The sequence below is a fragment of the Uloborus diversus genome, unplaced genomic scaffold (assembly GCF_026930045.1).
Source record: "Uloborus diversus isolate 005 unplaced genomic scaffold, Udiv.v.3.1 scaffold_11, whole genome shotgun sequence".
Lineage (NCBI taxonomy): Eukaryota > Metazoa > Arthropoda > Arachnida > Araneae > Uloboridae > Uloborus > Uloborus diversus.
The window spans coordinates 342,961-357,442 of NW_026557765.1; positions in this window are offsets into that span (position 1 = coordinate 342,961).

Consider the following 14,482-nt stretch of genomic DNA (forward strand, 5'->3'; position numbering starts at 1 on the left):
CTTGCTCAATTCGACAGTTTGTTAACTCAGTAAAAGTTCTCATATGCACACACCTGTTATCAGGATAAAAGTGTGCTTTTAGACATTCCCACGATTTTTCTGGCGACTCACAATGCTCTATTATCCTTTTGAATTCGTTGTCTACAAACAAATATATTAAAGATAATGCCGCTCGTTCTCTGGCCAAAAACTCACGAACGTCTCTCTCAGTAAATCCTGAATCTTTAGAGACTACTGGCACTGTTTCCTTACCAGTTACAATGTCCCAGGCGTTTTTCTCCATCAGGACAAATTTCATGTCTGCTGCCCATGACACATAATTTGTGCCATTTAATTTCTCAATAGTTATCTGGGGATTCGCCATTATTTCGACAGAAAGTCGGAAGACAATATCAATGAGCACTAATAATCTAATATTTATCATCAGTATGCTCTTGTCGAAAAAAAATCTTCTATACGGCCCCCCCATCGAAAATTATCACAGACGTCAAAAACATCATTTCCATCTCCAGTCCTACTGAAAATATAGGCTTTCGAAAACAGAGTCCAGGTTGCCCATAACCTTTTAATGAGCAAGAGAATGCTCAAGACTAATAATCTCTAAATGCAATAACCTAATTAAATGTATGACTAGAAATGCATGATTAAAAAATAGTTGAAGACAACTTAAAAATAAAAACCAAATTTATTTGGTCATTTAGTAAAGTTAGTTAAATAAAATTAAAAACATTTGAAACAACGCGAACTAGAGCTGAGCTATATCAATCTATTATCTATTTATTAAAAAGAACCCGCATCGTTGCATAAAAGCAAACGGGAGCTCGAGTCAACCTGCCAGAGAGAAAACACCGAAGAAGTCTCCTTTCTACTCGAAACATTTCCTTTTATCGTAAGTTAACTCATTTGCATGCGGACGCCAAATCACCTGATACACGCCAGCGTAGCACCTGGCCAATGAGCATCAGGCACGTGCCGATCTGTTACGATGCATCACCGATTACGTGAAGGTCGTGATGTCATAGATCGGCGATTGCACGTGCGAGATACGTCATCAGGCGTCCGCATTAGAAGAAAGAAAAACATCGTTGAAAATTTCTCAATGATTAGGCAAGTGACTGATATTATGGTGGGATAAGTGGTGAGATGAATTCATTAATTATTATATAAGGGGCGCTAGGCCAACAACTTTACCCATTAGCAAGCCCAGATCTGCGTACCCGCGGTGCGAGGGGCCTGCGTCCTTAAAGGGGCTAATGGCCCTACAAATTGAAGAAGAAATCGAAAAAAACTAGCACTAAGACTTATTCACTTTACAAATAGACACAGCTGGCCACTAGGGAGGGGCCCTACACATTTTACTGCAGGGGGGCCAAAATGTATAGATCCGGGCCTGCTTTTTTTAGCACAATTCATGTGTTGCCACAACATATTGCAACTGAAAGAAAAGACTTTGAACTTTTCTACTGACACCTATTTTCATTGAACAGAGTACAAAAAGCTATCTTATTTAGAACAACAAATGAAAAACAAGTTGAGAATAAAGAGCAGCATAAGCTTTATGCTGCTGTTTAGTTAGTATAATGCTAGTCTGTCATCAAAGCATTAAAAACATTTTTGGAAAGTTATATAAAAAAAAAAAAATAATAATAAATGAATAAATAATAAAATAAAATAATTTGCTGAAGAATGTTTAATAAAATAAACCAAGTGGTCAACTTACAAAGGGTTTTTACAATACTCCAAACCAAATTTGGCGTACATTAGTGGTCAAGATAGACAGGTGGTCAAGATAGAGAGGTGGTCAAGTTACGGAGGTTTTCCTTCACTATATGAGATAGGACTAATTCCGTTCCTGACAAAAGCGGTCAACATAGACAGGTGGTCAACTTACAAGGGTGGTCAACTTTACAGGTTTTACTGTATTTCTTTACGCAAAAGGTTTAATTTAATAATGTGAATTTAATAACGATTCTAGTGATGTAATGATTCCAAGATTTGTTATTTTATCATTTTGAAAAACGAAATGGAATCTTACGTAAGAATGGGGGGGGGGGTGAAAAATCTTACGTACCCTTGCATCGGGGGAGGGAGTCAAAAATTGCCAAAATCATCCTTACATAATTAATGAATAGCCCCTAAGTATTCAATGACTGCGCGTCTCTTATTTCTCTACTAATAATAAAGCTGATTATCTCTCTGTCTGGATCTCGGTGATGCGCACAGCGCCTAGACTGTTCGGCCGATTTTCATGAAATTTGGTACAAAGTTGGTTTGTAGCATGGGGGTGTGCACCTCGAAGTGATTTTTCGAAAATTCGATTTTGTTCTTTTTTATTTCAATTTTAAGAAGTTTCCGAAGCAAAATTATCATAAGATGGACGAGTAAATTACGAAAATATCATGACGTGGAATCGTAACATGGGAAGAGCGAATGAACATAGCCAATTGGCCAGAAATTCATCATCCATTATTTGTAAATATACAGGCCAATCAAATGACCTTTTAATTTTTCTCCTCCTCGCAAAGTTGTGCGGGTATCGCTAGTTTCAAAATAAAACTGCTTCTAAATTTTTGAAGCTAATTAAATATATCAGGGCCTCTCAGTCTGAGTCGAAGAGTCGGAGTCGCTTGAAAACCTACCGACTCCGAAATTTTTTTTTTTTTTTAATTTTCAAGGACTTTCCTTACATTAAAAAAAATAATAGGGCCACTTGCTCTGATCACATATATAACTACGTACTAATTTGCAAATAACTGCAATTAGCAAACAGCTAGCTTGATTATTTGTTGAATTTTCGGTAATACTTATTAACGTCAAACTGCTAGTTTGCTTATTTTTATAACATTCTTTAGAACCTGTCAGCAAACGGTTTTATTGTCGATAATTATCGAAATAGAAGTAGTTTTTGAATCTAACGTTATCACTGTCAAAAAAAAGTATTTATGTATTTTTATCTTTTATCTCATATGTAAAATAGCGAAAGAAATGTATCCTTAAAAACTAAAAACAAATGGGGAACCTCCTCGACCCTCTCCTTAATGTTTTTCAAAATGCAGAGCACAAATTGAGCAATATTTATCAAAAACTTTATCTAACCTGGGAATTAACGAATTCCACTTTAGTCTTTCTTCATCTGCTGGAGCTTTAAAAGGCGTAACTTTTTCCTTGAATGTTTTGTATCCACTTTTGCACCCTGGTACGAAACAAGATGAAGCTTTATTTCTTCTAATGGTCAACTTTGGTGCCTCCATTAAAAGCCTTAAACGCTGTTTCATGAAATATTCACGAAATAAAGGTAAAAAGGAGAAACGCGGAAATAATTGTAACAAAATCCCGCGTCTACTAATGTAAACATCGCCAAATTGAACGTGCACCTCGACCGCACTGTCCTCTAGCAGATTTCATACAATTTGTCTTCAAGAATCGCGGGGAAAAAAGCACCGGTCAGCACACTACTCTTTCTAGGCACTATACCCCAACCCCCACCACCCACATGAATGAACCTGTGGTTTTGGGCACGAAAAATTATTTCTGAAACTGCTTCAGTGTCAATAAAAAGCACCAAATCAGCCTGAAACATGGCACCTAATAGGGCATTAACAATATAAATCAATTTCATAAGCAATGAAAAGAAGTAGTATTTTGAATATTTACTTGCGAAAATAATTAAATGCATTAAAAAGACTACTGAAATCTTTTATATTTTATTCATAAAGGGTTTGAGCACAATGTGGACGGATACTATTGTTGACAGTTTAGGGGGAAGCGGTCCTGACCCTCCCCTTGTATCTGTCACTAGGTTCTGTGTACTTAATGATTTTAAATGAGGGTGGGAATGGTTTTCATTTAACTATGGTATGAATTTAATTTTTTGAAATTTTCATACCCTAAATATTACTGTATTATTTGTAGAACCACCGCTGTAATATTTGTAGAACCACCTATTTGCACCAGTTCTATTTTGTAAAAGATAATCGATAAGGGTTTGTAACTGAAGTCGCTGAAAACTTTTTAAGTGCAGATGTTAAATATTAGATTTCTTAAAACTTGTTTGTTTCCTTGTTGAAAATGTAGTTTAGCAAATGTCGTAAAACTGCTCCTCAAAATCAAATACTTATTTCCCACACTGGTTATTTTGTTACAAAGCAACGTTTTTTGCTGTAATAAGAGATAAGTCTGCTTATTTAAGAATATGTTTTGTCTATTATCCAGATTTTTGTTCATCTGGATTGCTTGTGGTCCCAGTTAGTCTAGATTAACGAGGTTCTGCTGTAAATTGTGTATTTAAAACTCACCTACTGATTATAAGTAATCTTCATCATATTAATAAGTAATCAATCTCATCGTAAAATTCATCTTTGAAATTTAATTTAATTTAACGCCATTATTGAACTTCAGGTGCAGTTTAAAAGATGAACGTTCTTCAATTGCCATGAAAGAAAGTGCTAGCACTTTTTACTTTCTTCTATATCTAATATATAGAAGAAAGTATTCGTTTCATGAAAGTTTTCAAATTTTGACGGACTTGCACGTTTTGAGGTGTACTGAGTCCATTTAGACCATTTTTGGAAAATGTCTGTATGTGTGTGACCGGTTTTTGTGGCTGTTCTAAAGACAAAACTTATGCATGAAATCAAACGAAATTCGGTATACCCCCATGTAAAATGGTGCCCATTCGTTTTTGGCACCAATTCTTTCAAGGGAGGTGGAGCAATGAAATATTTCTTCCATTATTTGTGCCTGCTATATTACTGTGCTAGGCACAAAAGTTGTATCTGCACTTTTTGTCAAAATTGAGTTATTGTCTCCCGGTGGTTGTTTGCCACATATTTTACCGAAATACATTATTTTATGGTCATTTGTTGATGGAAAATATCTTCAAAAAAATTCCGAAGAAGTTTCTTTTGAATCAAATACATGGTGGCACTCAACTTTAAACAGGAATTTCTCATTTTGAATTCAGCTGCAGATACCACTTTTGCACTTAGCACGGCAGTATACCTCAAGAGGTAATTGACAGAATTAAACAAACTTTGTTGCATATGTTATGTAAACTCTAAAGAGGTCCGGTGCTGATTCAATTTTGGTGCCACTAGCTCAAAGGGGGTTTAGCAATCAAATGTTTTTTTTCGATTCTTGTGACTGCTATATTTTAAAAGGATATCAAAGGAATCAAACAAACATTTATCCACTGGTGGACCTTAAAGTGTACAAACTGATTCCGTTTTGCCGACAATAGCTCAAAAAGGGGGGGGGGGGGGTACAATCAAACATTCTTTCTTGTTCATTGCTAATGCTATCTCTCAAAAAATAATGCTACGTTTTAGATGAAAATTGGAATAAATTTGAACCTAACCAAAAACATGTGTAGATTCAATTTTTTCGCCAATTGCTCCATGGGGAGCTGATTTTGCCATTTTTAGTGCAAATAGAGTTAGTTAACGCAACAATAAGAAAGACAAATCATATGAAATTGTCCTCTGGGCCTTTCACGCAATTTGACTGTTGGCAATTGATTAGAAAAATTCATAGAGTAAAGAAATTACATATAGAGGCCCAGTCTATGGTAAAAAGGAGATGAAATTGAAGCCGGAATTATGGGATACATCGGTGCGAAGATGAGCAGAGTTATGATAAAGTAATCTCTTTGAAAGAATGGTTTCCACGGATCTTGCAAAGAGACCGAATAAAGTAGCTGTGAGGCTAATTGGTTGCATTTTAATTCATGTTTTAGTGCAATTTCAAAAATGTGCTTCATAAACTTGCCACAATCTAAGTTTAAATTAACAACAAATTGAGATCCAGTAATGGAATGTTTTGAACCAGGGTTTAAGCTGGGTTCAAAAGTTCTTTAGCATAAAAGCTAAAATTGAGGGAAAAATGTAAGCAAAATGCTAAAATGTTACACATTCTCATATATTTATATATGCCTCAGTGTGTTTCATCTAAAGTTGAAAATAAAATTCACATTTCATCTGTGATACCTTTGAAGAAATAAGTACAACAGCGATTTTTTTAAAACATAAAATAAAAAAAGAAAACACGATTGTTGTTTAGAACGTTGCAGTCCCCTCCTCCTAATAAAGCAGTTATTGGGGGGGGGGGGGGACATAATGCTGGATAAGACTAACAGTTATTGAACTTAATTGTAGTTTAAACATCTTAGCTAAGATTTAAAAAAGATTAAGTTGATTATCGTCATGCATGCTTCCTCTCTAGGATCAAACATTTTTAACAAAACTTTTTTAAAAAAATTAATTTATTTTTTATTTGAGCAAAAAAGCAAAAATGCATTGCTTTATTTTCTTAATTCAGATAGTGTTTTCGCATTATGCGAAAAATGCGACCGTAGCGGAAACCCTGTTTTGAACAAAAATGTATCTCAATGTACTTAGAGAGAAGCGAGGGATCTTGGGATACATCGGTGCAACTTTCGGCTTAAATTTCTCAGTATAGCTGGGCCTCTCTATGTAATTTCTTTATTCTATGGAAAACTCTCTATGAGGTGTGATCAAAAAGTACGGTAAATGAGTTTTTATAGCAGCAACTACTGAAGCTACATTCATATGCTGTGATTTGTCCAGTAGCGTGATCATCTGAGACTAGCAGGGACAAGTTTTAACATATTTGTTGAAGTTATCATTCTGCTGCAAGAGTTGCTACAGTCATAGGCGGATTTAGGACTGAGTTCCTGGGGGGGGGGGCATGATTTTTTTTTTTGGAGAAACATTTTTAATTGCCCTCCCCCCTCCCATGTTTTTGTCTGTTTTCTGTGATGCGTAATGCCATTCTTTACTTTTTTATGTGTCGTTTTCATTACTGTGTGTAATCATGCTGTCCTTTTTAAATTGACCTTAAAAGAGAGGGGGCTGGTATTAAAAGAGTAACGCAGTGCTCCCTTTTAAGTGGGATATAGAATATCTCCAGTTTTAGGGGACCCGGGGGTTACTCCCCCGGAGGAAATTATCTAAAATGGATATAAAATTCTGAATTTTGAAGTCTTATAAGGGTTAGTTGGAAATAATAGGCAAATATTTTTTTATTTTTTTTTAAGTTTTATGCTTTAAAAGTGCTTTGTGATGCAAGTTAATACTTTAAAAGAAATGGTGCACAGATTTACAGAATAGGTATCAAGAGAGTAACATACTATACCCATTTGAACAATTCTTAATTTATACACTTGATAAGAAATAAAATTGAAGCACACTTTGCTTAGGAGTTTCAAAGACTTGTCTAATTATTTTCAAGGTTTGGTTGGTTAGATTGGGTTTTTGGTTCAAGAGCCCTTGTAGGCTATACTGCGCCAATTCTTTTCAGGGATTTTAGAACCTATCAATAATTTGCACTTTCCAGCCTCTGAAATTGAGTAGTAGATTATACACTTGTACAGTATTGTTCAAACTTTGTAAGAAACGGCTATTTTAAGTTTAAAAGAAAAAATAAACTTTAATTTCCTATTCAAAAAAGAAAAAATCATGATTTTTTTTTGTTATAAGATTTTGGAAGATAAGTTGTTACTATATAAACTCCTCCCAAAACTGGAGAGCATTGTCCCCTTTGCCCCCCCCCCCCCTATAAATCCACCCATGCTCTTCTGAACTGTTCAAAAATGAAAAAATAATGATTTTTTTTTTAATTTTTGGAAGATGTGTTGTTACTACATAAAGTCCTCCCAAAACTGGGGGGCATTGCCCCCCTCTGACCCCTATAAATCCGCCCATGGCTACAGTGGGGTTGAGTTTATTGTGTCTGTCGTGCAACATGGATTTCGAACAACGCATTAACATTAATTTTTGTTTCAAGTTGCAAAAGAGCTCACGAAATGGTTAAATTGGTGCACCGCAATAATGTGGCAACTCGGAAGACTGTGTACAAGTGGTGTGATTTATTTAAAAACGGAAATGTGGCCGTTGAAGACGAGAAGTGTACGGGACATGCAGTAACCTCAAAAACAAAAGAAAATGCAAAAAGTGAAAACAATGAGCCGTTTAAACAAACGAATGGCTGTTTAAGAGTTACAGGAAAACCTTAACATCTCATACAGTTCTGTTCATAGCATTTTAACTGATGAGTTGCAAATGAGACGAGTGAGAACAAAATTTGTTCCCAGACTTTTGAGTGATGAACCAAAGGAAGATGGTGTTTCGTGAGTTTTGGGCCGGGAAAAGTGTTCTTGCCTGTCCATATCCACTGTACTCACCGGATTTAGCACCACGCAACTTCTAGATCTTCCCAAGAATTAAAACTGTGCTTAAAGGAAAACGTTTTGACACCATCGTTGACATTGAGAGAGCCACGACAGAGCAACTGAAATCTCTTCCGAAAGACGCCTTCCAGAAATGCTTCCAATCAGACAGACAATGTTTGGATAAGTGTATTCCTCGCCTATCACACTGCTTTGAAGGAGATTAAATCAAATTTTGTCTAACCTTATTACTCTTTTTTTATTAAAAAATATTCACCATATTTTTTGATCATACCTTGTATGATTTAAAATTTATATCGGTTGCCATTGTCTGCTTGTTAACAAATAAAATGTTTCTGGTTAAAATAAGCAAGGCTTTTAAAATAGTTTTCAGTTTTCGCTCTTTAATATTGCTTTTGCGGGGATCATTCGTTCTTTGGGAAATTGTGCAATAGAACAAATTAAACATTTAATAAAATGCCTACTATCTTTTAGTATCTGAAGGAGAAGTGATTCCGAGGCTCCGGCTCCCCAAAAATGTTTTGCAAAATTAAAGTTTGAAAATATTTGGGTTGTCTTTGATGATGTAGAAGAAGAGTTTGAATGGGTTTTATGAAGGAAATCGAAGCAGGAATCTTAAAAACGCAAATTTAGTAATATTTGGTGAACAAGGAAGGGGTTCCAATGTTTCCCCCCAAAAAAAGTTTCATGCTGAATTATTAAAAACGCCATTGTAAGCTATTTTGGGGATTTAAGGAGAATGGAACTCTTAGACTCCCCCCAAAATATTTTCAAGACTTAAGTTTTAAAAGCTTTTGGCCCTCCTTGGGAAGGAAAGGGTTGGGGGGGGGGGGGGCTCTTGATGCACAAAACTCCAAAACTGGAGTCTTAAATCACAAAGTTAGGTTATTTTTGGTGTACTGTAATGGAAGGAGTTCATGATTTCTCCGCTAAAATTTTTTTCAAAGAGTATTGACTATGCTTGGGTGTATTACAGAGAACCGTGAAAATGGTAGGTGCGGGGGACTTCAGTGTGTCATGTCATGTATTACAGAGAAAGAGTTCAGATGTTCTTACCAAAATTTGTTTTTACTTAAAGCAGTAAAAACTTGTTTTAAGCTATCTTTGAATGGCTTAAGGGAAGATTCGGTGGCTTCCCCTTCGAAAACTTTCGATATTGTAGTCTAAAAACCTGTAGGCCATTTTTAGTGAAGCTAGGCTGGCAAAGGATTCTCCCCCAAAATTGTGTTGAAGCTGAAGTGTTAAAAATGCAAATTAGGTAAAAAATTAAGTAAAATTGTTCTGGGGTTCTCCCTTGAGAATTTTTCGAAGCTGAAGTATTAAAAACGTTATTTTATGCTATCTTTCGGCGACTTAAGGGGAAGAAGATTCATGGTTCTTCTCTGCCGAGTTTTTACAAAATTATAGTCTTAAACGCCCAATTTTAAGCTATATTTTGAGTTATAAGAAAGGGTGTGGATTGAAGGATTCTCTCTAAAAAATTTTTGAAACAGAAGTCTTAAAAATATTTAGGATTTTTTTTCTTACATAAGGAGAGCTGTAGTTAACTAATTTTAAATGGGAAACTCATTTCTTTTGTTTACGATTTTTTTTTTTCTTTGTTGTTAAATTCACTTTTTCCACCAACAAGTTCACAACCCTGAATGGAAATCCTGTTGCTTTCCTACTTTGTTTGTATGAAATTAGGGCCATGGGCGTAGTTAGAATTCTACGTCGGGAGCGGGGGGGGGGGGACGCTAAGCCCCAGAGCTGTCATTTGGAGAATCGAGGAACTAATTAGTTCCCCCCCCCCCTGATTTCAAACACATTGAAAATACCCATTTACTCATTTTGTTTACGTTATTATAAGCATTGAGTATGTACAATTCCGCCCTCCCCCCTTTCCGCCCCGGAAACCTTTGAAAAGACAGGCCTGCTAAGCCCCCAGTCAAAAAATAGCGCTAAAAGAAAAATATTAAAGGAATGTGTGGCAAGTTGGGTAAGAGGATTAAAACTTAAAAAAATTGAAACTGCCGCCGTTACCCATTTTCTTTCAAGTTTTGTATCAAGGTCTTTTCACAGAAAAGGGAAATGGGTTGAACTTATAAAAGGTAAGATAATTTTAATGTGTCATAGGAAGGATCGAGGGAGTGTTGGATTGATCAATGCTCTTTGGAACTATTTCAGAATTTAAGTTTTAACCAGGAGTGCTCCTCTAAGAGCAATGCCCCCTAAATATCGCAAAGTCCAGCACAAAAGCAAAAGCCCTGCCTCTCAAAAATGAGAAAAATGCCCCGTAATTTAAAAATTTCAGTGACACGGTTTGCGCAATGACCCCCCCCCCCCTCCCAGGTGGGCACTTGTCTTAACGCAGTTTAGTCAATCTTTGGTGATGTTTGGAGAGATGTCAGTATCTGTAGTGGGAGGGGGAGTCAGGAAAATATTAAAATTGATATACATTAGAAATCGCACCATCAGTCAACTTATGATTATGATTGGGGAATTTAGTCCCCGTACGAAATGATTGATGTTTTTCAAAACTGAAATCATTTTTAAGTTATCTTTGGTGATTTGACCCTTGAATGAATCGTGTTGTCATTTCACAACATACTCAATTTAGTATTCTGAAAAATATTATGAGAGTCAATTGAAGCCATTCTAAAAATTAAACTTGGTAAATGCAACGTTTATCTGATGGGAAATAAGAATAGATTTGTTTTTTCGGCATTCGCAAATGCATTACATTTTTTTTAGTGCTCTTGAGCATGCTTATTTCTTGTTCCATAACGAATCAAGATCAAGTATTACTACTACATAAATAGTAAGACATTTTTACCATTCTTGTCAATGTTTTAAGACGTTTGGTTCTGAATTCATTATTATTATTATTATTATTATTTTGTAAGTTAAAGCCCTAGGGCTGCGTTCGGAAATAATCCACGGGTTACACCACGTGGTTAGACCGGTGTGGTTATGACGTATCTGGAATTTCTCTAGGGAGATTGGTTGAACAGCTGTGTTTCCGAACGCTCGTTGTTCCACCGCTGTAGTTCTAGTTCAGCAGCAAACGTCGCTCCAATCAAAGCGTAACTTTCGTTATGGGAAAGTCAGTTGCGTTAAGATCAAAACATGAAACACGACCGGATTGGTCAATACAGACTTTATGATCTCGCTAACCGCGTCTAGACAGCGGTGCGACAGGTTGCTACCAAGTCGACCGCAACGCTTGCGGTGGCACCGAGGCGAGCGATCCTTGTTTCCGAATGCACCCTAGTTTTCCAAGAGGTTATTTCAACATAAACTGTATCTAAATTAAACTATTATTTTTTTAAGTATTTCCTCTGCGATTTGAACAACAATTAAGTTTAAGGACTTAGGGTGTCTGGGGCTTCTGGAAAGTTTCAGCCATTGCTATTGAAGTCCAAAAAACTGAGTTTTAAGTTGTGTTTGATAACAACTAGAAGAAACGGGGGAAGATTTCCTTTCGAAATAATGTTAAAAACTAAAAATAATTTTAGGCTATCTTTGGGAAGAAAAGGTTTGGGAGCAATCCCTATGATGATGTTGAAAATGAAATTTCAAGCTGTATGGAGAGTTCATGGGAAAAGATGGGGGACTGACCCTTCCTCCGGAAAAATTTCGAAATTGAACTTTTTAAGTGCAATTTTAGGCTGTTCGCAACTCCAACGAACTAGGGGGCACTGAAGTCACTGTCTAATGGCGGACTTAAAAACTAAAACAAACGCACATGGTAACGAAGAAAATGCTAAAAGTGTTGTGATTTTTGTTCGTACGTATGATTTTTTCGCTTTATTCTTTTTAAATTAATTTTCAAAGTCTTGTGGATATTCTAGCCCACGTAGAAAAAAATGAGAATTCAAGAAGCATTACTAAACGTCAAAGATTAATGCAAACTACGTAGTTCGTAGTTCTAAGCAGCTATTTCCACGATGTTGAATTCGATATTTATCAATTCTTGATAAAACTAAATAATAATTGTGGCCTGACAAGAATAACAATTAATGCTAGAAAATTCAATATGACATTACAAATTGTTATCGAAAGAAGATGATACTTTTTTGCCTTGCTTGGCTAGCGCTTATTGTTTCCCATTTGTAGCTGAGTTATTTCTCTCGAATTCCCGAATCGGTTAATTTAAAAATTTTCTGTTTCGATTTTTCTAATTTCTGAGTTACGATTTAATTGTGTCATGTTATGCAAATCATCAACAAAATTCTCACGGATATATGCTGGTAGTTTTCTTTTCAGTTGATTGACCATTATTTCTTTTCACTTATCGAATTCTGTAATCTTACAACCATTTTATTCCACTCATGATAAAAATTAAAAATGGTTTAACTAAAAATGCGAAATCTCGCCAAGGCTACTTTGCTCGCACTATACTAAAACTATAACCCTAAACAAGTTTGGCGAAACCTTTCAGCTGAGAATAAAAGGAATAAAGTAAATTCTTTCTCGGTTATTCATTTTGTTCTACGATAATATATTCAAGAAAATATTTTGCATACTGTCCATTCCAACTAAATGCTGCTGTAAAATATGGTAAGTTTAATTAATTTAAGATAATAAAAAAAAACCCCATATTCTGACAAATTCATACAAAACAATAAAAATTTTTACCTTGTATAACGTTATCCAAGCTTGTTAATCCAGAATTTTCGCTTTCACCAATTATTAAGGAAATAATGAAAACTAACATTACGTGAAATACACCACCAGCTCAGTCATTTCCAGCCGAGGACTGCAGTTTCGTGCTTATTAGCACTCACTGCTAGCTTCGGTCACTCGTCTGGTCTGCTAATTCTATATTAGCTACCAGTTTGTTTCGCACTCTTGGCTTCCTTAAGAGGTTTTCCATCTCCAGCTCAGTCACTTTCCTATGCCGGGCTGGTGAGTGCTAATAAGCACGAAACTGCAGTCCTCGGCTGGAAATGACTGAGCTGGTGGTGTATTTCACGTATTTTTGCTTTAGCCCTGGCTAATGGGCGGTAATTTACTGAATAAATCTAACATTATTTTGAGAAGCTCGACAATACTACTAAGGGACGAATTAATTTCTGTAGCTGAAAGCAAACTAAGACACATCGATTGCGTTAATAAATACTCAGAACAAACTGCCTGTGTTTACGTCAACAGACACACGTGGAACGCAACGTGGCAATGTTTTAGTTTCATTTGCAGTTTTGTAAATCACCGCAAGGTAGCGTATTCGAGCGCTGGAGTTCCGAATTATTGGAGACGTAGGGGCAGACGAAACGGCTTTGTAAAATGTTTTAAATTAAATTCTTAATGACGCAGGCAATCTGTAGCGAGAACATTAACGATGTTTCACGAAGAAAACTTGTGTCGCCATTTACTGCCTGAGTAGGGCTGAAAAGAAGAGACTTAATTTCTACATCTCTAATCACTACTCATGTGTAATGTAACTGTGCTGAAGAGTAGGGACTCAGTTTCAATTCTCTCATTTCAACAGTGCGCCTTGGGACCTAATGAAATAAAATAAAATTGCATTGCGAGCGTCATAATAGTCAAAAACAAGATTATTTTCGACTTTAAAAATTTAAATTTTCTTACGTTTTGAATAGAACTACTAATTGATCGCTGGAGAATATTAATTGATTAGTTCACTGCAGATTTTGACTTTTGTGTAAAGGTGAGTTTTAAAAATCAAATTTTTGTGTTGAATAAACGTTACGTTAAAAATGATTTTGAAATTGCTCCTAACTTTATTATTTATTCACCTTGTATGAAGCATGGAATTCGTTGTAAAGTTTAGCTGAAAAAAATATAGAAAACGACTGCGTAATTTCCAGCATGACAGTTTAGAGTTATTTAGTGCACTTGCATCAATCTTTTGTAGGTACTATGCTCTGCAATTGCAGTAAAAAGTTCTTGATTTAATTTTGAATAAAATGTTGTGTTATATTTTTTCTTTTCTCTGTCTATCAAATTTAATTCATGGGATTTTGGCTTACCTGCATTTCAATTAGAGAAAGCATAGGATCTATGCTTTTGCTGAATAGGCTTTTAGTTTTTTAAAATGATGTACGAAATTTGAAAAGTTGTAATTTTCCCTTTTTTAAAATATGGGAGGAATACCTGTGTCATCATACAGATTTTTACCTGTTTATCACATCTTTTGAATCATCTTGAAAAAATTGAAACACTGCTGCATGTCTTAAAACCACAAAAGAGGTGAAAAATAGTACCTATATTTTGATTTTTTTTATGTTGGACAGGATTTTAACCAAGGGAGCCCATATGCAAAATTGTAAG